Genomic DNA, 25,897 nt, shown 5'->3' with positions numbered 1-25,897 from the left:
TCTGACTCAATTCTTTCTGGGGTGCCATGTTGCCATAAGACTTGCTTTTCAAGGCCCAGGATGGTGTTCTGGGCAATGCCATGGGGCACAGGTTATGTTTCCAGCCACTCGGTGGTTGCTTCCATCATGGTGAGCACATAGCGCTTGCCATGGCGGGTTTGTGGGAGCGTGATATAATCAATCTGCCAAGCCTCCCCATATTTACATTTTATCAGTTGTCCTCCATACCAGAGAGGCTTTACTCACTTGGCTTGCTTGATGGCAATGCATGTTTCACATTCATGGCAACCTGTGCAATAGTGTCCATGGTCAACTCCACCCCTCGATCACAAGCCCATCTATATGTTGCATCTCTTCCTTGATGGCCTGAGGTGTCATGGGCCCACCAGGCTATAAATAATTCACCCTTATATAACCATTCCATTGAATCAACACAGTCCAGTAAATCCAGTTGTTCCTTTCCTCCATCTGGTTGGAGGCAGGGCCAGTCTAATTCTCGTCACAGTATTCGTTACTTACTCCTTGTAAATACAAATCAAGAATTCCTTCATTACAATCAGAAGTAAGATCAGCCCTTCTACTCTGTCTGGGGAATTCACTGGAAACTGGACTGTCATGAGACAGGTTTTTCCCGAAAACTGGAGCAGCAATTTTCCTGGGAGAACCCCCTTGTGTGATTGTTTTTACTTGCAACTCACGTACCCGTGCCTCTAAGGTTGAGGTAGGTTTTCCATCCCACTTCCTCGTGTCCTCTCCATGGTCACGCAGGTAAAACCACAGGGTGGTGTGTATCTTCTATATCCTCTCACGAGCAAAAGAACGATGACTCCTAATAGCTGAGATACTGGTTCATACAGGTGGAGAGTAGGACCTATCGTCTTTGAATTGCTGGACCTCCCAGGACAGTTTCTCCACAGCTGAGACAAGGGAGGAGGAGACACTTTCTTCATATTCCCGGAGATTGCTAACCACAACATCAACCGTTGGTGCTTCTTCCTCTTTCCAGCACAGTACTGCCAACGAATTGGCATACGATGCTGGTGCGCTCCGTACTAACTTCCCCCACGTGGGACACGTGCACTGGAATTAATCTGGATCTTTGAATAGTTGCTCATTGTCCAGGTCACTATAAACCACCTCCAGCACAGCTAATTCCCTCAGGTACTGGATATCTTAGTCCATGGTGGTCCACTTGCCTAGGCGATATATAACATCTTCCTTGAAGGGATACCTTTCCTTCACGCATGACAGGAGTTGCCTCCAGAGGCTGAGGGCTTGTGCCCCTTTTCCAATTGCTTTGTCAATGCCCCCTTCCCTAGAAAAGGATCCCAGCTGCTTGGCTTCCCTACCCTCCAATTCCAGGCTACTGGCCCCATTATCCCAGCATCGGAGTAGCCAGGTGACAATGTGCTCGCCTGGACGATGGCTGAAATCTTTTCGTATATCTCGCAGCTCACTCAGGGGTAGGGATCGGGTGGTTTCCATCTCATTTATGAGTTCTTCCTCTTCTTCCTCCTCTCCTTTTGATGGCCCTGCTTTTCCAACATCCCTTTCTAGACGAGCTGACTTTCGCTTCCAAGATTTCTTCTTGTGTACAAGGGCAACTGATACGAGCTCTGGTTGGTTCTCTGATTCAGCCGCAGTGACTGCCGCTGGGGTTTGAGTAGCCACGGTGCTTGTTGCTGGGGTCTGAGTAGCCACAGTGCCTGTTGTGGAGGTTGGAGTAGCCACAGTGCATGTCGCCAGGGTTGACCTCTGGACCATTTTCCTAAATAGTTGTTTAACCCTAAACAAGACCTGACCCACATTTAGGAGACATAGCAATAGGAACATGCTTGTTTGAACATCCCAAGGATATTCAAAATTCTCAAGAACTGTTGTGGAGGACTTCATGAAGAGGATAGAAGAAAAAGGACTTTCTGAATATATAAAAGGGAAGGTGAAGAAGTGGGGTAAATTGTTCCACCCCGTCTCCCCCATAAATTGGTTCTCTAAGGAGAAAAGGTAAAGAGTGTAGTTATTAATAGTTTCCAAGAGGTGGCTCCCGAGGTACAGAGATGATGGCAATGCAGAGTAGAAATACCAGATTAAACTCATGACCAATGATCTTATCATATCATAAAACAGTGTTACACACTGCAGCAAAATGATAACCCTGACCCAGCTCTGAGCCATGATAAACAGCACAACAGGGAACATATACTGCAAGTAAGGTATTACATAACCCAACATTGAGAGCCAGCCCAACAACTCTAAGAGCCAGCACTGTGACCAGCGACTATTAAACCAATACAATAAATGCCTATAACAAATTTGCTTTAACACGCTTTGGTCAGATCTGTCGTTATCTCAACCCTTTGTGCCCCACGTTGGGCACCAAAAATGACTGTTGTGGTTTAACCTGGCAGGCAGCCAAACACCACACAGCTGCTCACTCACTCCCCCCCAGCTCCAGTGGGATGGGGGAGAGAATGGGAAAAAAAAGATAAAATTTGTGGATTGAGATAAAGACAGATTAATAGAACAGAAAAGGAAGAAATAATAATAATAATAATAATAATAATAATAATAATAAATGGTAGAATATACAAAATGAGTGATGAACAATGCAATTGCTCATCACCCACTGACCAATGCTCAGCCCAGCCCCAAGCAGTGATCCCCCTCTCCGACCAACCCCCAGTTTAAGTACTGAGCATGATGTCATATGGTATGGGATACCCTGATGGCCAGTTGGGTCACCTGTCCTGGCTATGCTCCATCCCAGCTTCTTGTGCACCTGGCAGAGCATGGGAAGCTGAAAAGTCCTTGACTATGTTAATGCTACCTAGCAACAACTAAAACATCAGTGTGTTATCAACATTATTCTCGTACTAAATCCAAAACACAGCACAATACCAGTTAATAGGAAGAAAATTAACTCTATCCCAGATGAAACCAGGACACTAGTGTGATGGTTCAACACGAACTTCATGAAAATCAGCAAGGACTAAAGCAAAGTCCTGCACTTGGGAAGGAACCTCCTACAGTAATATGGAGGGGGACTGGCTGACTGGCTGGGAAGCAACTCTGCTTGGGGTCCTGGTGAGCAAAGAGCTGCACATGAGCCAGTCATGAACCCTGGCAGCAGAGGTGACCAACAGCACTCTGGGCTGTGGGAACAGGAGTCTTGGGCATGTTCAGCCTGGAGATGAGATGGCTTCGGGGACACTTAGCAGTAGCCTCCCAGTATACAAGAGGTGATTAATGGAAAACCAGAGCTTGGCTCTTTATTGAGGTGCACAGCAGGAGAGATGCAATTGGTCAAAAATTAAACAGAAGATGTTCTAACTGGCTATTGAGAGGTGGGAAGAAAACCACTGTTAGGACTGTCAAGCATTGGAACATGTTGTCGAAAGAGGTTGTGCAATTTCTGTCTTTGGAGATATTTGATACCCAACTAAATAAGCCCTGAGCAACCTGGTCTGAATTCAGAGCTTTTAGCAGAGCATTGCACTAGAGATCTCCCTGCCAACCTGGGTGATTCCATGAATCGATGCTGGGTCCTGGATACTAAAATCTTGTATTTCAAGCTTACCTGTCTTGCACATGGCAGGAAATCCCTAAAACTATGGCTACTATAGTGTATTATCTCTTCCAGTAGTATCCTTTAAATAAACCCTGTTACCAAAAAAACCCAAAAAAACCAAAAAAAACCCAACCCAATAAAAAATCTTAAAAAAGAGTGGAGTAATAGTGGTGCTTACATTGCTATTTTGCTTCATGTTGCCAGTATTGTGTCACTGTTTCCTTGTATTCCTGTCTGTCTGCACTTAAGTACGAACTCTCCAAATTTGTAGCATATTGAGCAAACATGGATCCTTTTTCCAGCATTAGTGCTCTTAGGCAGTTCTGTTAATAAAAAACAAATAGCAGCTGAAATGAAACGTCTTCAGTATAGCTGGAATAAAGTCCTAATGCAGGATAACAGTTTGTGTGTTTGAATTAGATTAACAGGATCACAAGGGATGTGCAATGCAGAAAAAATGTTTTTTCACAATACAAATAGTTACATGCGTATTAATTTGAAGTCCACTAAAGTTGAGACATTGTAAAGCTGAGCTTATGGTATGAGATTGATTGAGGAAATTTATAAAGAGCAGGCAAAGCTTCCCAACAATTTACAGCAAGCAGTGAAAAAAATCTAATATAATTCAGAGTTTTGTCTTTCATATACTAAATCTTGCAGGTACACCGCCATTTCCTTACAGACTCTGAGAAGGATTCAGAGGGTGGATATGGAGGAATCAGCACAGGGCCTGTGAAGGTTACTTAAATTTCTGATGTAAGGATTGTAATCTCTGGGCTCAGATCTAATCTCCCAGATGTAGGAATCTACTCTATAATTGAAAGGCATGATTCCAGCTTTGGATGTATCCACGTATGCTGCAGGTGTGCTAGTGAATGCTGTGTCATCATAGCTGTGGAGTGGTGTTAAGGAAAAAAAGAACAGTGGTATAAATATAGGGTAAGAGCAGAGGTAATCACTGCTGCTGCACAAAATAACACAGGTCACCTAAACCAGCTGTTGCAGGACATCTGTATGTATAAATATTTTTGTGGTGCTTGCTTGTCACTATAAATTTTTTTTGTGGGTAGTTCCTACAAATATAAATTTTTCCAGTGTTGGAACTTTGCCATCTACTAACAGATTTAACAGCTCTAGATGTCAGCATCTTATTTGGGTCAGAAATTATGGTTGTGGAGTGGATTATTTTTATTGATTTAATTTCCTTATTTACATATCTGTGACCTATTTTTCTGAACAGATGTGGTAACAGACTCCATATGGGCGAGTGATTTTCAAACGGAAACCTCAGGTGATGTATTTTTGGCTTGCCACAAGACAGAAGCACTTGCTAAACTAACTAAAGTAAAGTATATCCTGCTATTTTACGATGCTCTTTGCTACATTGTCTCCTCTACTTCATTGTAGTTCCCCACTGGTCAACTCCCTGAGGCAGAATGGTTTGGGAAAAAGGATGAACCTCCCCCTGACTGTTGATGTAACAGCTGTAAGTAAATATACCACAGAGGGTGCAGACTGAAAAAGGAAATTCTGTCTTATGGAGTACCAAATAATGTTATCTTAAAAAAAAAGAATATTTTTCTTTAAATGACATACGTAGTGGGCTAGATGTTTACTTTTTATTTCTTTCTGTTAGTTGTAGCTAACTATGTAACTTTCACGTGTAAAGTACAGTTGCGTTTGTGACTGCAATAGAGAGTATATATTTTTGCCCAATCTGTGTTTAAAATACCTGGGTTGTGTATTTTTATTGCTGCAGTGCAGAAACTACCCAAAAAGCTAAGTGGCTTATGCTGAGATAAATCAGAACTACTTCTGGATTCCCTCCGCAATATTGTAATCATTGGTGTGACTGCATGGAAACGTGATGATCCCCTGTCATGCTGGGTAATGCTGCCCCTTTGTGTAGATGAATTTCTTCCTCTATCAGTTTAATGATTAACTTTTGTCTTGTGGCTGGAGGTTGTTAAGGTGTTGTCTTTGTATAGCACTTAGTAGAAAAGCATCACTGACAGAGGTATAAGGGAAGATAAATGAGCCTTTGAAGATATGAAATGCTGGAAGTTAGTAGTATTGATGATGGTGGGGAATAAGGGCTCTTTGCAAGTTAACTGGGAAGGACAGTTCAGCAAAGACTTCTTGTTTTCCCCTTCAGTTTAACTTAAATTTAGTGGAACCTATCGATCTACAAAAATAACATGTATGGTCTTGTTTATATACCAGTTGGTGTATTTTCTATATGGCTGCTCTGCCTCAAACATTTATAAAACCTAAACATTAAATTTAAGCAGTGATGTAATCATATGACCTTGTCTGTGGTGGTACTCCTCTTTGCACCCATTTGTGAACTCTTTTTACTTTGGGTGTTTTCTGTCTGGAAGAAAAAACAATTTTTTTTTTTTTTCCCACTATAGAAGCCTATTATTTTAAGAGAAAATTTTGGTATTTCTATATAATAAAAGCAAAGTAAATGGCTTTAGTGGATTGTTTTTACACTACCTGTGTTGGAGTTCTGTCGCACCACTAGACTAGATGTGCTTTCCAAATTCTCCATGACATTTCACTCCGTGGTAAGTCATCCCAAATAGCTGTGGTAAGCTGGACAATATCGGGTCTTTCCAGGTCACCCTTGCTTTAAAGATAACTATTTTTAGGTTAATAGGACAGATAAAGAATATTATTAGACATATGGGTAGGATCAGATTATACCTTACGAAGGGATGAACCTTAAAGGGCCCTGAGGGTTTAGAAGGGATGGGAAAGAAAATGAGATTGTATGTAATATGCTGATAGACGTTGGCACAAATACTGATGATTAAGACTTTGTATCTCACAATTAGCTGTTTGGTCAACAGAGTGCTTTAATTTCTCTCTGAAAAATGGTTTATTCCAATATGACTGAAGAATACCGGCAGAATAGTGATAAAGGTCAAACATCTGGTGAGTTGGCCCAAGACTCAAGATGGAGGACAACATTTGTGGAGTGCTTTCTGCTAGAAAGAAACAAGACTTTTCACTTAAGGCACAGATACGTATTTTATCAAACGTTATTCACACATACACCATCTACACATTTCAATAACAGTTTCTGAAAACCTGTTTTTCATGTCTAGCCTTAAGGACCAAGCTCCTTAAAATCCTTTTTTTCTCTAGAACAGAGTTCTTCTCCTGTGTCCTGCTTTATTCCACCTTACCTCCACCTGCAACTGTCTTTGCTGCCCTCTCTTCAGAGGGATTTCAGGACTTAGAGAGAGAAGCTGTGGACTCTTGCCAGGCATAAGCCTCTGTTCTATCTTGCCTGCAGAGCAACCTAGTGGTCAATACTTTGTGATTCCTACCAAAGAAAGGTCTTTAGGCTCCTTCTCAGAAGCTCTCACAGAGCTCAGAGCTTAGGTTGTACAAAGATTTTTTTCTGATGACTCGTTCCAAAAATTGTTCTTTGTCTGTCAGAAAAAAAAAAAAAAAAAGGAGGAGAATTTGTAAGAATTTTGTCATAAACTTTTAGTTATTATGTAAGGAAATTCACTTTGGAAATACTGTCAGTGAGGCTATGACATCCCTTAATTATCAAGCCTATGGCATTTCACTGTTTTGTGCAAGGGTGTTTGTGTTGTCTGCATTTCATTTTCCCATTGTAACTGCAGAAAATCTGAAAGTAAGCAAAAGTTAAAATGTAAATGCCATGGTGTTAGCTGTAATATTAAATGTTCCCCATGGTTTTACGATTACCCTTTACAGAATCTGTTCATGCATTTTGGCAAGCACAATATTAAAAATTTGCTTGGCTAAAATCCCCTTAGCAGAACCTGACAGACAGTAAGGTCAATAAAGTTTTAATCAACGAAGGAGAAAATACTCTTCTTCCAGATGGGTACCACAGAACAATACTTGCATGAAATATTTATGATTCATTTTAGAATCTCAAAGTCTGAAACATATGTAAAGGTTGGTGATTATTTCTAAAGTAAAATGTGTTCATCTTTAGAATTTTTGAGGATTAAATTGCTGTGAAATAGGTGCTAGTCTTGTTATTGGAAGTATATGATTTAGTATTTGACTGAACACTAAGTTTGTTATTGAACCTTCTTGTGTTCATAACCTGCCATCACTTTTTAATAAATCATTACATATATTGTATGTGATGATTCTTTAGGTATCCTTGTTTGTTTAACTTGTAGGTTTTGTTTGGATGATATGCAACTATATAATTACTATTGGTAAAGACATCATGCAGTCACTAAGGTGTTTTTTTTTTTTGTTCTAACTGAAGTTGGTTGCATTAGAATTGTTCAGCTCACCCAGTGGTATTCTAATAATAAAGTGTTGTTTGTTTCACTATGCAGCCTGGACTCTGTGCTTGGGCAACTCAGAAAATCTGTAATGAAGAGAATGCTTAATATAGGGAAATTCCGTCCCTGAGTCCTGATCCTGTTACTTCACCCATTCTCAAACTGAGACCCAAGGAGGAGCAAACCCAGGAAAACTTTGACATCACAGATGGATGAATGGCTTCCCTTACATATTCCCAACCCAATGCAATAACTCTGCTTCTTATTGTGAATCCTTAAGTGGTCTGGTCACAAGAACAGGAGTATTGAAATGGATTGCCTGATGCTTCTTTATTCCCAGCAAAGGAGTAAGTGAAAACCTGCCCAGACCAAGCCAAATAAGACCAATGACCATGGCTGTATTCTGAGTCTGCAGAAAACACTAACTGAAAAATATCAAGTTGTCTAGATATGCCAGTCACTGTTATAAAGAAGTGGATACCCAAGGAAAGTCTGAATGTATTCTGCATTCAGTTTTGCTACCATTTTAACACTTGCTAATTAACAATTAATGCAGCCATTAATTAAAACCTACAGCAAGCTTCTTTGCCATCATATTGAGAGTTTGAAAGCACTGAAACATGATTTGTGGTTTTGAGTTCATTACAAACTCTGAATAATTCATCTTGTTTTCAAGAAACTGCTGTTTTGTACAGAGAAACTTAAACTACAGGTGTACAATGAGTTGAATTATCAGCTACATTAGCATATTTTAAATCCAAAATATATTGCTTTAACTCTGTGATGTTAAAGGTGCCTGAAATATTTAATTAGGCATTTCTAGTTGTTTTGCTGTTATATTAACTCAGTGAGTTTAGGAATGACACGCGACTTTTTAAGAAAGCAGTGTGGATGATTATGCATAATATAAGAATGACTGCTTTTGGATCAAATTAATATAAAAATAATAAAATGTGTACAGAAGTTGTTAACCTTTCTGTTAACCATAACTGGACTATTATACTTCCAGTCATAGAAAATTAATTGGCTAAATTTTCTATTAAAATAACCTGAAATTAATATTAGTTATGACAAAATTGTCTTTCTTGAATAAGAATGGATAAAATTTCTGCATTGTTTGTATTAAACTCATAATTTATTTTAAAAATTATTGGCAGGTGCTGAGTATTTTGCATAAAATTCACATAATCTGTTGTCTTACCTTAAAAAACTTTCCCTCTAATTGTTTCTTTTCTTTACTCTTATTTTAGTTTTAAAATTCAGAAAGGAGAGGTTTTGGTGGTGATTTGCTTTGTTTTTCAAAACATTGAGACATAGATTTAATGTATTTTTAATGAGTATGTTATTATTCTGTCGTCCATTCCATAATTTTATCTAAAGTGAATGGCACTATCACTGTATCTTATTGCTCATTCAGAGCACATGCAAATACACCTGAGTGTGCTTAATTGCATTTTTTCCTGTCAAGTCTTTAATTTTCTCACAGGCAATTTCAGGTGATAGGTTTGGGGAAAGCCAGAATCTTAATCTTCTACCTAGCATGCATATTTATCGCTGTCTACTACTGGATGATGTCCATGCAGTATATCAGTGTTTTGCTAGAAGATAATAAAGTGCTAGTTAGAGCTCTGTTGGCATGAGTTTTAAAAACAGGCAGATCTTAGTTCTAACCATACCTATTGTGACCAGGATGTTTCTAGTGTATGTAACAAAAGTGTACTGTGGCCATCAGAGTCTGATATAATTGCATATTCTGGGGCCTCAACCCTAGTACGATCCTATAAAGCAAATTTACAGTTCAATACTTGTTAAAGCTCTGCAATTTCCATGTCTGCTTCTTTTGTTCTTCCTAAAATGTATTATTAGAGTCAGTTTCTTCGTATGTAAGTTTCTCAACCCTGGCAGTGCTGGTTGGTGCCGTTATGCCTACTAGATGTCAAAGGAAGAAGCCAGCTGTGTTTGTCTCTTAACAGAGCTAGCCACCTGCTCCCTCTCTTCAGCTGAGCTTATTTTATGTTATTAAACTGTCTTCTACGACCATGAAGTCCTTCATGAATCAGTCCTCCCTATTATAAAAGCTGTGGTTGCAGATCAAAGGTAATCATGGCAATCAACTCATTCATAGCATGTAGATTTGAAGATTTTGGTTGTAATAATGGAGACTTGTTTAGATGCTGCTTAGACACCTGCAGCTTTCCTATACAGTGAGATCCATGGGAATATATAGCTCCAGTTCACTATTTTCTACAATGAACACACACTGAGCAGAGCAGATGGGTTTCACATCGCTCCATGAGATTTTGCCCTTGCTATCTGAGTAGTTGCATTCCTCTCTGCAAATTTGACTCAGTGATAACTTAATTTATTAAAACAATGAAAATATTAACTAACAGAGGAGACTTGTCTCTGCTTGAGACTGATCCTTCACCAAAATCAAAATCACACACTAATAACACATTTCACAGATGCTGAAATTAATACAGAACCTAATTTATTGCCCAAGTTTTTCTTCAAGATTTCTTTCCCAGATACAACTGCTACGGGTTGAGCAAACAGTTCCACATAAATTTAGTATTGCCCAGCATTTTTCCATATAAACATTAGTCTGATTATTTAGGATTTTAGTTTTTAAAAAAAAAAAATCTGGAGGCAGATTTCCCTTGTTTATTTGCTGTCTTCCCTCAGGTTGTTTCTTTTTTCAAATTGCTTTAAAAAAAAAAAGGAAAAAAAAAAAATTAAATTAGGAAGAAATAATTCTTCTAACGTTCTTGAAATGCATTTAAAGGTAGCATTTTCATAAGCTGTTGAAAAGCTACTGTTGGCACGTGAAAATAGAACCGTTTTTGAAGCCTGGTTAGGCATTTTTCAACTAAACATTTTTCAAGGCTAATACTTTCTGTCACAAAAAAAAAAGTTGAATTTTGGTTTTCTCTGACAAATTTTGTCAACTAGTTTCATGCTGGAATTGGTGATCAAAGTCTGAGAGGCATCGCACTCATAAATAACTGGTACATTGTTGCTGTACTGACATACAGAAGGCCTGAGTTACCTGTCAAAGGTATTTACTCTTCTGTCCCTCAGGTGGTAGAACCACATCCCCATGCTTCTTAAATCTTCTTTACCTATTACAGGAATGTTTAATAGAAACCAGAATGAGGTAATGAGTTGTTGTCAGATATCTGCCATTTTGTGGCACTGCAAGTTTTCAAAAGTTTTCTCATGATCCTACCTAGAGAAAATATGAAGTATTATTAACTATGCATGACACTAGCTAAGGAATACAGGGTCAGAAGTAAGAAGTCTGCACTCTACCTGTGGAAAAAGGAAAAAACAAACAAATAAACAAAACCCCAAATCATTCCCCTGTTAACACCAATAGTATTAGATGTCTATTTGGAACGTTAAGTATCAATTACTTTTTATTTCTTATTTAACATTGAATTTAATGCTTTGAACAGTGATTTTTTTTTCACTCTGATTTGAGCTTTTTAATGCTTACTTACTTATATCCTTTTTTTTTTTTTTTTTTTTTTTTTTACCACTGAAGTATTGCATACAATGAGTTGCCTGGTCTCTACAACTTTTCAATAAGCCATACTAAGAAACTTGACTTCTCTGGTATTAAGTGAAGGAAAAGGATTTCACAGGTTTAGATATGAAATGAATAGTGACTTTCCTCTGAAAATGTGTCAAATTAAAGCAGGTGGGATGAGGAAAACAGCTACAATATGTCAAATTTTACCGGCTTTGATTTATTTTTAATGATGAAGTGCACTTTAGGAAGCCTGAAGATGTGCTTATTCACAGCCCAGGTCTCATGGTGTGCTGTATTGTTCAGGTACTTCTTCTAAGTTGGGTGCAAGATGGGATCATGACCTAGAACTCCTGTAAATAGCAATTACCTCTTTGGAAAGAGAATGATTAAAGTTTAGTTGAATGTCAGCAAACTATTCACTCCTCTCTCTTCCTCCCTTCTGTAACTTATTTATACTTCTTAACCACACATCCTCCCAAAGTTTCTCTATCACCATCTCCCTTCATTATTTATTTATTTATTTACTTATGATGGGTCACATAGGATAATGTGAAAACGTAAGATCTTAGTAAATTATCATGTAACAAACTGATAATTTCAGGTTCAAATGGAACAAAAAAAAAAAAACTTTGCTGAATAAGAAAGTTTAAATACTTAATCAGAATTGCTTCAGGAAAAAACAAGATCCAAAATATGATGGATCCACAAAACAGGTTCCACAAAACAGAACACAGATAATTCAGCCAGGAAAATCATGGAATTTGTCGGAGAAAATGATTGCAGCAAACCTCCTTATCTCAATTTCATGAAAGAATTTAGTACTAGAAATGTAAATTGGAGAAGAACCTGGCTAAAGGGCAGATAACAGTTGGCTATACCAAAAGGAGAGAATAAAGTAAGAAAATAATTTTTCAGTATCGCCACAAATAAAATGTCTCAATATTGATATTTTGAAATATTTTCATTAATGACCTCAACACAAAAGTTAGAGGGCTATGGTAAAATTTGTTGAAGACCCAAAGCTATAAGGCCTCAGTATTAAGAACAAACTGCACCATCTTGAAAATTTCAGTTATGAATGAAATAAAATTGAACATTTCCAAGCTTAAGAATATGTGCCTAAAGTCTGAAACAATATTTCTGTTATAAAGTGACAGATCAAAGGAGGACCCAGTGTACTCGTTGACATGTGATTGAGCAGTGATCAGAATATCTCCCTGAAAATACCTCCCTGGTGCCAAGATAAAGAGCTCCACAGACAGTGAGGCAGAATCTCACTTACAGTACAATTAAGTCTACTTTTTTTTTTTTTTTTTAATTTGCTATTGCCTCTTTCTCTAAAGAGGTTTATTACTCCCTGGGAGTTACAAAATCAAATCAGGCAACCTCTGAAATTCCTGTATCCTCATACCTGATGGGCATGAGGGAGCACCCCGGTCTGAGGAGCCAATTGCCAAGCTCCAAGGGGAGTAACCTGCTGGGAAGTAAGTGGCAAAGTAACCATGTGCATGTCTGTCAGGAGCATATGACGGAAGGATGTCTTAGGGTGCCAAGTGAAGCCTCAGACTGTTATGGGAATGGAGAAGGAAAGGGGAAGTACATCAATCCACACTATTTTAGGAAGTACCTAAAATAGCAGACATATACATGGAGGAGATGGAAAGAAAGCAAGTAAACCCATATAGGCAAAGAAAGCCACAAAGTATGCACCTCTAAGTTCAAGATTTTTTTGAGGAAAGCTTTAGAAATGCTGACTAAATGAATTGTCCAGTGAAATGATTACTGGACAACAGCAATCCTTGTGGAGTCAGGCACTACTGGCTATGGTCTGGAAAAGTAGCTTAAGATCTGCAGATGAATTAAATAATTCAGAATCTTAAAAGATGAACACATGTTAAGACAAATAATAATAGTGAGATATGATAGATACAGCCCAGCCATTCTCTAGACAGCATTGTGAGGACTATCATATTTTATTCAGAGTATAAGTCAATGTATATAAGGAGCTTAAACAAACACGGTATTGAAAACGAGAGTAAAAACAGCTGTTCTCTTAGTTACACGAACAACTCTGAGATTGTTATCCTCTATTGAATCAGTTTCTGCCCTTACTTTAGTGCTGTATTCTTATGTGTTCTTGTCTAAAAAGACCTCATGTTTAAAGATATATGTGAGAACACTTGTGAGGTCTTGAATGGAAGATCATAATTTATGTTCTATTAACCAGAAGAAATGTGGGGAAATACTGTATAACTTCAGGAACAATGAACTTGTTCAAAAAAGAAAGCACCTTAACTGCATGCAAGTCAAACTCAGTGTGTCCAAATAAAGGTCTTTTGTCCACCTCTCAGCTAAAATTTGCAGTAAGGAAGAAAATACATCATTTGGGCAAGTGTGCTGTTTAACTCTGCTTCAACGTAAGCTACTATTTTCAATAATCGCAGCTTGGAGTGGAGCTAATAGTACAGCACATATTACTTGAATGTTCACTATGGTCTGAAGAATAAAAGCTGAGTCAGTGAAAAGCTATTGATAAAAAAAACAGCCTATACTACCTCCAATAAAGTTGTTGTTTGTTGTTTTCCCTACAGGAAAAGGGCAATTTAAAATAATAAAAAACCTCTATTTTTAGATTCCAGGAAGGAGATGCTACTTACCAAAATAGTGAGCCAAATCATTGATAATTGAATCAGAAAAAAAATATTTTTTTAAGTGTGGAGTTCTACTCCAGAGCAACCTAGATATTGTAGAGCATATAGAAGCAACTTGATAATGGAAGTAAATTGCCTAAAACTGCTATGCTAGGCTAAACACTCACCCCTACTACCAAACTAATTCTGATACTTGCCACTCAGGTAACAGTAGGAATTGCAGGGCTTTTTTTCATTCCTGCTGGCAAATTATGTACTTTTCCTGTTAAGAATGAATGGATAATACTGAAATGTCTAAAATACATTTGTTCTGGGTTACAATGTTTGGGGGTTTATTTTCTTCTTCCTTTCTTTTTAACTTTATTCACTATTCTTTTAAAGGGAGGAGTGACTGGATGAGGTGGATCTTTTGGTGAAGGGAGAAGACTTGTCCTTCTCTGGTGAGCAACTGAGCAGGCTGAAGAAACTTTGAGATGTGGCAAGGAGGCAATTCACAGCATGGAGCTGCTAACTCGCAGCTCAAGCAGAGAAACTGACAGTCGGGAGTGTGAAGGAGGGAGCGGTCAGCCTCAGAGCTGATGGAAAGAGCTGTCTGAGGGGATACAGCGCAGTTCAGTTCAGCTCAGAAAGTAACACAGGTATGTAAGACTAAGCCTGGAAGCAAGGATCTGCCTGCAAGGACCCAATGGGCAGGAGGAGCAGGTATAAACCTTCTCTATTTTTATTCTGGCAGACTTGCTAACTTTAACTTTTCTGGTTTTTTTTTCTTGATTTTTCCAGTTTTGTTTTTGCATTTTATTTATTTTTTAATTTAGAAGCATTCCAGTGTTCTTTAAGGAATGAAGAATTAGGAACAGGTCTAGACAGATTTACCTCAGAGTAAAGTAGCTGACTCAGGATCCCATTCACTAGGGTTAATGATCTTTGATTAACACAATTTGCCTGGCAGCCAGCTCTGCTCAGCATGAATACCAGCCTTCACTGAAGCGTTAGTCAGCAATTAATATTTTTGCTGCAGCCCAGATACAAAAATGCACAGAAGCATGATGCACCAAGGGCCTTCACAGCAGGAGACCAATACTATATTGTAAGTGACTTAAAAATTACTTTGATGAACGATAAGAAGGAATTAGTGCCAAACTAGACCAATGGCATAAAAGAAGACACAAGAAGCGTGTAAGCAACTTCCCGGTTTCCACAACTTGCCATGTGGGGATTTGTATGAGGTGGAGCCAAGGAGTTTGGTTCTGAAATAACAGATTTGTTTATCAGATGTGGTGTCTGCAGATTCCTGTGAATAAGGGTCACTTCATATACAAAGTTTATAAAAAACCAGTTGTGATACTACACTGGGCCCCAGCTTAATTTCCTGCTTTGCCACAAACTTCTTTTGAGGCTTTGAGTAAGTGATATTAAGCCCATGTATTGAAAGATATGTGGATACCTGCCTGCACTTGAATTCATTAGAATCTAGTCACCTAATTTTGCATTTCAACTTTTCTTTTTTTTTTTTTTTAAAGTGCCTAGGATTTATGTCTTGTTTTATAGAAAATTTATGATTCTTTTTCTAGATTACTTGTGAATGTAACAGTCTGTTGTTAAACGAATATTCAAAAGCATCCATTTAAACAAAATAACATAGAGCATCATAGAAATTTGTAGTTCCTTTTCACTTTGTACAGTCATTTGCCCAATTATTAATTGTACAGACTGAATATAGAATTAGAAGCAATTCTCAGCTAAAGTTGCCTTTAGTTGTTCACAGGGAGAAAAAAATACTCAAAATTATTCAGGCTTTTAAAACCAAATAAGAAGATCTGGAAATTTACCTGCAGATAATTTGAAAGCAGAATATTAACAAAATAAGCAAGTCACCCCACTGACTTTATGAGCTGCCTTAGGAAAGAAGAAAGTTTTATTTGATGCATTTTTATTTCCAAAATTTTCATGAGTTTTGGCTCTTGCCATTTTTAAATTTCCATTTTTAAATTTAGATTTAAAATATAAATTAAAACTAACTTTTTTTTTCTTTCCAAAATTGTCTTCACTTAGTAAGTTTTGTGCAATTGTATATCTATTTTTGACTAGTTCAATGCTGAAATATTTTTTTTTTCCTTGGATTCACTGTTTTATAATGATTTAAAATTATCTTGGACTTATTCAAAGCAGCTGATTTTCAACAATGAAAAGAAGATAAATGGAGATCTTAGAACATTATTTATTTATCTTTTTAACAGTGGCACTTTTTGACCAACTGCTTGGCTTATATTATTAAGCTATTTCCTTGATACCACTGACATGACATTAGGTGTCTCTTTCCAGCATTAAAAAATGTGTTATCTTGGAATTGTGCCTGTGGAAGCGAGAAGACTTTGAAATTTCAGAGGTGACCAGAAGCCTATTGTATTTAACCATTGAGTCTCAGCTATCTTGGAAAGACAAAAGGGGGAAAGGCAAAAGAAAAGATATTGTCTTTCCCTTTGTATCCTTGTGCTTTAAACTGAAGTAGGAGCACGATTATTTTTTTTTTTCCCCTGTGTTGTACTGTCACCTTTAGATGAATAGTTTAGGTTTTTGGTTTTCTGAAGGAACTTTGAATTGCTTAGGCAAATGCACCAGCAACATCTGGTTGACAGAAAGCAAAAGCTTTTGAGATATATTTTCAAGAAAGACCCCACACTGTATTTATTAGAAACTGCATTTTCTATTTTTAAATAGTAACAGAGCATTTTAGAGCAAGTATTGTACTCCTTAAATTATAATACTTTGGCTTTGAAATCTGTTGATGAGTGTGATCATAACAAACAAGCACTACAGAGATATATGGGATAAATCATATTGTTAATATTGGGCATTGAATCTCAGGCTAGAGAAACTGTATTACTACTGTAATCAATAATGTCATAGAAGTTTATACATTTTGTAACTACTCATTACTCTTCTTGCTAGCCACAGCACGGTAATGTTTCTTGCTGATGTTACCTTTACATGTTTTCTTTTGTCTAACTGTAACAGAAACTGTGATACTCAGTTGATAGGTGATTTAGTACCTGCACTATTATGGCTAAAAGCCGAGTCCTACTATCATATCTGCACTGAAATGCAGTGTGTAATAAAGATTAATCTGACTGAAGTCTTTTACATTCTCTAGATAGCAATATATAGCTAATTTCATGAAAGATGAGATATGAGCTCAAAGGTATGTGTATATATATGTATAACTTTTCTGTTTAAGAACAAAAGTCTTAGAAGGACAATGGAGCTGGTTTTATTGCCATGAGTAGGCTGTCATTTTTATATGATAAACTTTCTTTGTCAGGTTAGGTTACTTCTTTGTTTTGCCCCGGAACTAAGACATTTTAAACAATTCCTACCTATTTTTCTCTTCTCTTTCTCTGCAAAACTTGAACCACACAGTCCATTCAGGAATAATATTTTTTTCTGTTTTCTTGATCTTGTCTTCTTTCAAATTTCTTCAATCTTTTTCCCACTTTCTTCTGTGCCTGTCTGCTATTTTTAATTTTACTTCATCTTTAAAATTCCCTTGCCATTACTGCTTGACATTCTTTATGAAACAACTCATATTAAGTTGATTTCTTGTAGAATATGTCTAATTCAATGCCATGGATGACATTATCCCAGTAAATTTAATTCCTTATATTAACAATTTTACATTAAAGAAAAATGAATGGCCCTAAAAACTGTAGCTAGAATTTTTCACCTTCTTGGAAGCCACTGAGGCAGTATCAATTTAAAAGTAATATTATTATTTCACATACAGCATTAAGAAGCTTTAAGATTTCTTGAGCAGATATTCTCATAATCATCATTACCAACCTGAGTGGTATTGCTAATTCTGTAGACACATAATTTAGCTTTTAATTTGTAAAATAATTATTAACCAGTGTGCATTCTTCAGATCACAGTTATCTCTTAAATATTCCTGAGGTAATCACTGTGGGTTTTTTATAAACTTTTGGTTTCATTTTTTGCTCTCTCTTCCTAATTCTGCAAAGCCAACATTGTTTTGTTCTGTGTTTGTCTGTGATGTATTGTTTGATGCAGTACTTTGTTTTGCAGAGCAGCAATCCATGTACCTGTAGCACAGGTTATTTACAGACACTGACCAACAAGTCTCAGAAATATTGGTGCTTTATTCAGCCAACAATGTGTAACACTGAACCCTTATCGTAAGCAATAACTGAAGTGTTGACATCAGTCCTTCAATCTGTCATAATTTGTCCACTGTCACTTTGAGCTCTTGGGATAACTGAAGTAACAAATGAGTTGTCTCTTCTCAAGCTGATTTTGTTCCTTAGGGAAAAACTTGTCCTTTAGGCCCATTTAAAACATCTTGATCTGGTGCCAAGCTAAGGTTTAAGTACCTAGTTTTGGTCTTGGCAGATTCTTTTTGCTCTTTTGTTCAAAGGCTAAACCAGATCTGTGTAACTAAATTTTGACTGATGTGTCTGTGCTGTATTTCACTGAATCCCAAATATTTGTCCCATTGAAGTTCCCTTGGATGTTTTATTCTGAATGAACAAACTTATTCTCACAGCAGAAGAAAACCTTAAAATGAAGTGCAAAATCATGTATCAGTTTTGTCAGATGGTCATTAGAACTGCTCACCTGTAGGAAAGAATGACCCCTCTCTTGCTGCTTTTGAAAAGGCATAGCTCTTGACAGAACTGAGTACCATCAAGTCTGGCTGACACCCTTTGGATCTAAAAAAATTGGTTGTCTAGTTCTTGCTGATAGATGCTAGTTCTTGCTGCTGTTGTCTAGTCTTCCAGCTTGGAGGTGAGAGAACAGACTCATATCCTTCCAAGACCATCATGTTTAGAAGGCTGTGGAGACCAGGGGAGGTTGCGATGCCGGAAGACAGGCAAATGATTTACTTGTCTTCAAAAAGAGACAAAAAAACAAGCCAGAGAAATGCAGTCCAGACAGATTCAGTTTGGGCCCTGGGAAAATCATGGAGTGAGGCTTTGTGAAACACAGTTCTGGGCATGTGCAGGAGAAGAGGGTGACTAGGAACAGCCAACATGTGTTTACCAAGGGTGAATCATATCTGACAAACCTGACTGTCTTCTAAATATTCTTGTATCCAAGTTAGGACATTATGGTCTGGAGGGGTGGACAACTGGTAAAAAGCTAGTTGGATGGTCAGCGCCAAAGGGTCATGGTTAATGGGTCATGCTTTACCTGGAGGTCCGTAGAAGGAGAGGACTGCAGGGATCTGTACTGACACCTGTCCTTACTAACGCTTTTATCATTTAATACCTGACCTGGAGGAGGTAATGGAGCACGCAGTCACCAAGTGTGCGGATGACACCAAATCAGGGAGACAACTCGATATGCTCCAGGATAGGATCCCATCCAGATAGGCTAGAGGAATGGGCCAACAGGGACCTTGTGAAATTGAGCAAGGACAAATTCCAAGTGCTGCCCCTGGGACAGAGGAGCCTCTACAGTAGCTCAGTCTGGCTACAGAGAGACTAGGAGCAGCCCCACAGGAAAGGTCCTGAGGTTTGGTGGGCACTGAGCTGAACCTCAGTCAGCAAAGGTTGCTAACAGCTTTGGCTTGAAAAGCAGCATGGCCAGCTGATACAGGCAGTGATTATCTTCCTCTGCTCAGCACTCATTAGACCATATCTGCAGTATTGTGTCCCCCATGGGGAGAGGCTGAGGGACAGGGGTTGCTTCAGCCTGGAGGAGGGGGCACATGACAGTAACCCACCAGTGTCTGTGGAGAGGTTATCAAGGGAATGGAGCCAGGCTCTTCACAGCTATGCACGATGAGAGGATGAGAGGCAACTTGAAAAAGTTGAAATAAGAGAGGTTTAGACTGCATATGAGGAACAACTTTTTCCCCATTAGGACAGCCCAGCAATGAGATAGGCTGACTAGAGAGACTGTGCAGTCTCTGTCCTTGGAGTTTTTCAAGGTCTGACTAGACAAAATCTTGAGTAACCAGGTCTGACCTCAGAGATGGCTCTGCTATGAGCAGGAGGCTGAACTTGATGACTTCCTGAGGTCCCTTCCAACCTGAATTGTCTGTGATTCCGAGAATCACTTTTAAAATGTTTTTTTCTTACTCTGTCTACATTCTTTAAACATTTTTTTCAATTTCCCGCATTATTCTACTTCCACTACCTTTGGTTTTCTTTGTGCTAACATGTAATTTCCCTGTTCCTGCTCTTTAATCTCTATTCTGTTCCCTAAATTTTGGTTTGTTGGAGGTTTTGGGTTGTTTTTGGGGGGGGAGGATGAGCTTTTTTTGGCTTGGTTTTTTTTTTTCCCCTTTTGTCTTACTAGGCAAGATGATGATATATCCTAGTTTTCATTATTTTGTTCCTACCAAAATTTTACCTACCTTCTGTTAGTAAAGATTTATCTAGTATGATAGATTTATACTAATCTTTACGTTCTCAGGAAAGAATGAAAGCTTTTTGTTTTCACTTAGTATCTGTTTTCATACCAAAGGTGGATCCATCTTGTGAAACTTAAAAAAATATGTTTATTCAACACATATTACTCCTGTAACGTTGTATTTTTGTGATGAGTAAAAAATTACTCTAAGAACCATCATATCAAGAACAGAAAATATCAATACTTTGTTCACTAGCTCTACAAAATATTTTAATTCCTGTCATTTTAAAACTGTACCAAAAAATCATAGTTATACTTTGCCAAAGGTGGTACCTGTATTAAAATAAAGAAAAAAATGGTGTGCAGATTTTCAATGAGGTAAGGTTGTGTTTATAACATGATTTTTCTTCATATAAATCTAGAATGGATTATTGTGATTAGATTTTTGTGACTTGCCTCTTGCATAACAAAGACAAAAGATTTCCCTTGGATTTTAAACTTTCATCATCTCATTTTGTGTGCAGCTCTTCCTCCTTTTTCTTTGTAATAAATACACATTTTAGAAAGAAAACATGAGAATGATGGCCTAGTCTTGCTAAAGGTACCTTGTGGATGTTCTAATGGATTTGCTAAGTAAGTTTCTAGTAATCATGAAGATCAGTACTAGCCATATAGATGCAAATCTGTTGTTCAGCTAAAGTAATTAGCTGTGTTCTTATGTTGTACAAACACTTAGAGTATTTAAAATGGAGATAGATAGATAAAGAGACATATATATATATAAAAGTTAATTTATTGGGATCTTGGAATAATGTGACAGTTTCATGGGGAAACAGGACTGTTTCTTGCTGTTCAGTAGTGACAGAAGTCTCCATTGTAAGAGTCCTTGTAGCAGCAGAATCTTTAGCTGAATCAGGTGAGACTCCCCAAACTGCTCTTCTGTTTGGTTCTTATATTGCAGCTGCCCACGGTCATATGCGACCACCCCAGCAATATATGTAATTCATTGCCATTGATTATCTTAACCATGTACAAGAACTGACCCGTTACCATTTCTGCAGGAACAGTTCCTCTTGACTACTTACAAATATCTTATTTATGTATAATTATGTTACCATTTCGGCAGCAGGAACCACCCAGGGGAGACTTTGGACACTTCATCCAGGATGTCAGTCAATATGTTTAAGCATACAAATCATATGAGACAGGGCAGGAGCTGCCTTGGGGAATTTCAAGAACTGTAGAAAATTCCCATCTGGAGGATCCTGTAACAATCAGTCAAATACTTGATACTGAAGGTTCAATCTATCACCTTGTTTCCAGTTGATCTCAAACCTGTCCCTTATTTCACCTGTGCAGTCCCCAGATCGCCCAAGGACTTAATGACTTAAGTGCACTTGCTGGGTGTGCTAACTAGCCCAGCCCTAAGACCCAGCTACAAAGTTGTAACTAAAAAACTAATGTGATTTGCATACTTATAATTTAAGCCTGATAGCTGTTGCCACACTTACTATATTAAGGTATAAGAAGGGTGGGATACTGAGGATACAGTGTCACAGTGAAGAGGATTGTTTTGCCCTGTCTGCTGCTGAAGCTTTCTCCCCAGTTACGTTATGGATGCTGCAGATTTTGAAGTGATGAGAGAGGTTGTACCTTTCCACTCCTCTCCTTTCTGATATCAGAGTATATAAACAAGAAATGGTCCCAGCTTCTCCACCACGTATGCATGCTTTGCTAAATGAGTTCTTAACAATTTGTATGTTATGGTACAATAAATGCAAGAAAGAAAACTTTTTATTGCTGCTCATTCAAGCACTTAGAATAGTCTTTGGAAGAACCAACGTTCTTTCAACTGATTCCAAAGAGGTACCACATCATCGCTCAAAACCCCCACTTTTTCTTCTGAAAACAGATAGTGATTATCATCTTACAAAGAGCTAGCTAGGCAGAAAGTCTACAGCATAAATAATGGTGGTTTGAGTTTGAGATCACAAACTTTCCCCATATTTCTGATGATATATATCTTTAGCTGTAACATACCAAATGACTGTCTACTTTAGCTTTTGATTATTGTAGTTCCATAGAAACACCCACCTGGACGTATTTCTTTGTCTGTTTTTTTTTTTAAATCTTACATATTCTGTCTAGTAGATACATACTAATCTTCCCAAAAGTAGACCTGCTTTAATAATCTAAAATTTGCATAGAGATTAATTTAAAGCTTCACAGGTAAATATTTTAATTAGATTTTATTTTAGTTAAATACTTTTATAATTTAATCTATTTCCCTTATATATTTAACATCAACTTAACTCAAAAAAACCTCTCCCAACTGTAACTGGGTCTGCATCTTTAAAAATGCAGCTATGTCCCTAGAACTATTCTTCATTTTCCTTTCATGCAATATGTGCATTCTGCTTTTGATAGCTTTTAGATATTCAGCACTAAGCATATGTTTGAAGAAAAGTTGTACAAGACTACAAGGAAAAGAAGTCCATGCTACAGTTTTGTAAAGCCTTGCTGGTTCTTTTTCTTTTTGATCTACACCATCATACCAAAAGCACAGATTGCACCCTCATATTCTTCATATAGCGCAATGGTAAAGCTAATTTCTGCTGCTTCATTTGCATTTTATAAATTTTGTTTTCCTGCTCTTTTAAAGTGAAATGTAGGTCAAGAACTCATAGCATAATTCTATCTTGAGAAGATTCTGTCTGTTCCCAAACACGTTTTTGTTTTATCACTAAGTCCACTGCTCAATTCAGTTATATATATATAAAAAAAATATCTGCTGCTTTTGTTGTTTTTCTGCTATAATATCTAAGCTGTCATTGTGAAAAGTCATGTCGATTCACTCACATGACACGTAATACCTGGGAAATCTTAGGATATCTAGAACCTAGATAGTCAGTGACTTAAGACTTTGAACAAGACAGCACAAAGAGGTATTGGTTGTGAGTACTCCCTCTCTGGCTACACCAAACATTTACACACAACGGATTTCAATTGTACTGGGATTTTTTTTTCCCTTGTTTGCAATTTTCAGAGCAATCACAATGGTTCTACTATTTTACATTTTTCTATATCACACAATTTTAATGTTTTGTACGTATAATTTGGGAAAATTGTTTAATTATTCTGTACCAAACTTTGTTACTTGTATGGAGAGCACTTACTGCTGCAGGTAGTTTTGCTGACTCAGGGAAAGGTGGTGTCAACAAATAAGGAAAATGCAGGACTACAATCCCCTAGCCCTTGTTGCATAGATAAGCTGCTTTTTTTTTTTAATTTTCTGTGCTCACAGATCATCCAGGATGTTTGATGAAATAGTTTGACTCTGATCTTGGTCTCCAGAGGTAAGTTATGAAATACTAAACCAACCTTTTTAGAATGGATTTAGGGGATGGCGGGTGTTCTTGCTTTTCCATTCCCATGGTGACCGTGTACGGTGCACAACAGAGAGCAAGTTCTGGCACATTGTGGATTTCAGAGACTGTTTCTGTCAGAGTATCTCTTGTCAGCCCGTTCCCCAGGACTGTACTAATATTAGTTCAAAGAAACTAGCTTTATCTTCTTGACTTAGTGTGATGAGAGAAAAATGTTTGAAAAGAAGAAAGCAGTAATACAACAAAGGCAAACTGGCAGTGAGAAGGAGTCTATGAAAACAATGAGTGCTCCAAACTTAAATATAATAAACTAAGTGCTCTTTTTGTGAAAATACATACTTTCGGTCACACATCTTTAATGATTTTTTTTTTACAGGTGAGTCAGAGTATGTAGTCTATGCATAATTCATGAAGAAGAATATCCATGTTCATTTTTGTGTCTCACTCAAGGAGTTTTGTGGCCCTCAGGACATGAAAGTTCCAGATGTCATGAACTATGTGAGCTGATAATCAAAAGAAGGCCGAGAAATTAACAGGTTGAGTGAGATGTAAGGCACAGTCCTATGAGGTAAATACCTCCCTTCTGTTTCTCTAAGCATGCCCAAACTCTTCGGATGTTGGGGGAGATGGTATAATCAAAGGTGAATGCACTTTAAATCCATGCCATTTATAGACTTTTTTCCACCACAGTAATTCTTCTTTTTTTTAAATTTTAAACAGTGTCAGAAAGAAATCATTCATTAGCAAACAAGACTCTCTGAGCCAACCACTTTAAAAATGTTTGAAACAAAGTTAAAAATTATTTTGTTAAACAAACTAACTTACTGTTACGGCTGGATCCTTCCAGGATAGCACTGAGAGCTCATTTTCTGCAATGAGTAAATCCCTTTAGTTTCCTTTCATAGAAAGGAGATAACCTGAATTTCAGACACCTTAGAAGCAAATCTTAATACATGGCCCCCGCTGGCTTGCAAGCACACAAATTTGTCCCTGATCGATTAGGCCAGGGCAAAGGAAGCTGAAAAAGGAGGTCCTGTGAGGGCTAGGAAAATCTGATGTGGCCTTTTTTAGCTTGCAGTTGTGAAGCGGAGCAAATCTTTGCATCAGGTTTTCCCTCAGTAGAGCAGGATGCGTGGAATGCTTTGAGGACCTCAGTGTAGATGAAAAGTGGTGAATTCAGGTAATTGAAGCCAAGTTAACAGCAGCCAGAAAAATGAACTAGTGCTGGGGAATAATTGACAATCCAAGAGCTTCTCTGTTGCGTATGTTTTTCCCTTCTTTAAGAGGATCTTTCAGAATTGCCATGCTGATTACTGTTCCCTCTCACTGTCTCTGGAGATAAGTTTACTTCTGGCATATCTTTACAGGAAAATTATTTCCTCGGGTCCAATAGATAGATCTCAACTTTGATATTCCATTAGTATGAGATTCCCTGTGGTGAAAGGGAGGAGGATTTTGCTTTTTTCTCTTCTGCTATTAGAATTTGTTTCTTCCCCAAAAGAATATGTCCAGTACATGAAAAAAATAAGAATGAATGTCGTAGAATATATACTATGGAGTTGAAATACCTTTTAGTTGTTTTACAAATTTTCAATTCCTAAAATAAGATAATAGTTTCATCAACATATGTTTCTATTATTTTAATAAAAAGGTTTTGATAATTTCAGTTTACTCTAGTTCTTACTAAATTTATTTACAATTTTTATTTATTCAAAACCACATACCACCCAGGCCTTACCCAAGTGCAGGTAGATGGAAAAGATTCTTGAATGTCTATCTTTTGTTTTATTTACAGTTTGAGCATAACATTGGAAATGCTCTAACACAGCTGCTCTTATTCTACTCCTTCCATGTTTTAACCAATCATTTCATTTAAAAATAAAATTATAAAAATCCTGGCCCTCAACCTGTATTTAAATTATGAATGTGATGTCAAATCAGGAATAACATAAAATTATTGATTTTGGCATTTGACTAACATTTGAATGTACAGGTAAATCCTAGTGCTTTGTGCAGCTGATGAGACAATTCCATTTTACACTTGGAAAAGTCAAGAAAGGTAGTGACTTGCCAAAATAATTGTGTCAGAGGATAAA

The 25,897-nt window shown here is 37.5% G+C and overlaps 1 long non-coding RNA gene across 1 annotated transcript in view; it reads left to right on the top strand.

The window, feature by feature from the left end:
- Window positions 1-25,897, top strand: part of LOC142078902 (uncharacterized) — a 36,992-nt gene that overhangs the window by 9,415 nt on the left and 1,680 nt on the right. Inside the window, exons 2-8 of the long non-coding RNA XR_012672393.1 lie at window positions 4,809-4,859; window positions 4,976-5,054; window positions 5,328-5,455; window positions 7,912-8,204; window positions 14,425-14,745; window positions 23,720-23,771; window positions 24,270-24,369. This is a non-coding gene — a long non-coding RNA (uncharacterized LOC142078902). The remainder of the gene's footprint in view (window positions 1-4,808; window positions 4,860-4,975; window positions 5,055-5,327; window positions 5,456-7,911; window positions 8,205-14,424; window positions 14,746-23,719; window positions 23,772-24,269; window positions 24,370-25,897) is intronic.

Source organism: Calonectris borealis, chromosome 2, assembly GCF_964195595.1.
Source record: "Calonectris borealis chromosome 2, bCalBor7.hap1.2, whole genome shotgun sequence".
Lineage (NCBI taxonomy): Eukaryota > Metazoa > Chordata > Aves > Procellariiformes > Procellariidae > Calonectris > Calonectris borealis.
Note: the sequence above shows the minus strand (reverse complement) of the source record. Positions and strands in the feature narration are given on the sequence as shown.